The following is a 1536-nucleotide window of genomic DNA, read 5'->3' as shown; positions in this document are numbered from 1 at the left end:
AGAATCGTAACCATAGAATATGACCCTAATCGAAATGCATTCATTTGTCTCATACACTATGAGGATGGTGAAAAAAGATATATTTTACATCCCAGAGGGGCTATAATTGGAGATACCATTGTTTCTGGTACAGAAGTTCCTATAAAAATGGGAAATGCCCTACCTTTGACCGATATGCCCTTAGGCACGGCCATACATAACATAGAAATCACACTTGGAAAGGGTGGACAATTAGCTAGAGCAGCGGGTCTTTGAGCGAAACCGATTGCAAAAGAGGGGAAATCGGCCACATTAAAATTACCTTCGAGGAGGTCCATTTGATATCCAAAAACTGCTCAAAGAACATCGGACAAGTGGGGAATGTTGGAGTGAACCAGAAAAGTTTGGGTAAAGCCGGATCTAAGCGTTGGCTAGGTAAGCGTCCCGTAGTAAGAGGAGTCGTTATGAACCACCCGTAGACCATCCCCATGGGGGTGGTGAAGGAGAGGCTCCAATTGGTAAAAAAAACCCCACAACCCCTTGGGGTTATCCTGCACTTGGAAAAAGAAGTAGAAAAAGAAATAAATATAGTGATAATTTTATTATTCGTCGACGTAGTAAATAGAATTAGTCTCTTCGTCTTTACATAAAAAAATTTTTAGGAGTAATTAACTGTGACACGTTCACTAAAAAAAAATCCTTTTGTAGCCAATCATTTATTACGAAAAATTGATAAGCTTAACACAAAAGCGGAAAAAGAAATAATAGTAACTTGGTCTCAGGCATCTACCATTATACCCACCATGATTGGACATACAATCGCTATCCATAATGGTAGGGCGAACGACGGGAATTGAACCCGCGCATGGTGGATTCACAATCCACTGCCTTGATCCACTTGGCTACATCCGCCCCCTTTTATAGTTACGTAAAAAAACTACTTCTTATCTTAATTAAAAAACAAGAAAAGACGAATTGACATAATAAGACTTTTGTAAAGTCGTTTTATTTTTTTTTAGGATTTTCTAGTAAAGAATAAAAAAAAAATTATATAAAAAAACGAACTAGTAAAGGGGCAATACTAGTTTCTTGATCGAACAAGAAATTTTTTATTGCCCCTTTACTGTAACACCCCGGTTTATGAAGGAGCCTTTAGCAAGACATTCCCTAATAAACTGGACTGTTACCATCTCGGTTTCCCGAGGTAGTGAATAACAAATTAAACTCCAAGGCAATTTATATAATTATTATTTTTTTTTAACTTAACTATTACAAAACCTCTTTAACGTCAAAATACAAAGAACTAACATAAATAAAAGTGAAGGTCTTCTAAATGATGATCTAGCTACTAAGTCTTCCGATCCAGTGTCTCACGCCCATCAAGCTCCCGTTCTATCTCTTAAACCTGTCAAGTCTGCTCCCCATTAAAAGGTTCATCACAGGTGTTCACGAATACACAGGGTCAACCACGAGGTTGAGTAGGGAAAACAATGAAACAACAAAAATATGATATGCATGCTCCTCCGTCACCTCCATCTCCATCTCGACTCATATTTC

This window comes from Silene latifolia, chromosome X, assembly GCF_048544455.1.
Source record: "Silene latifolia isolate original U9 population chromosome X, ASM4854445v1, whole genome shotgun sequence".
Lineage (NCBI taxonomy): Eukaryota > Viridiplantae > Streptophyta > Magnoliopsida > Caryophyllales > Caryophyllaceae > Silene > Silene latifolia.
This window is presented reverse-complemented; position numbering follows the sequence as displayed.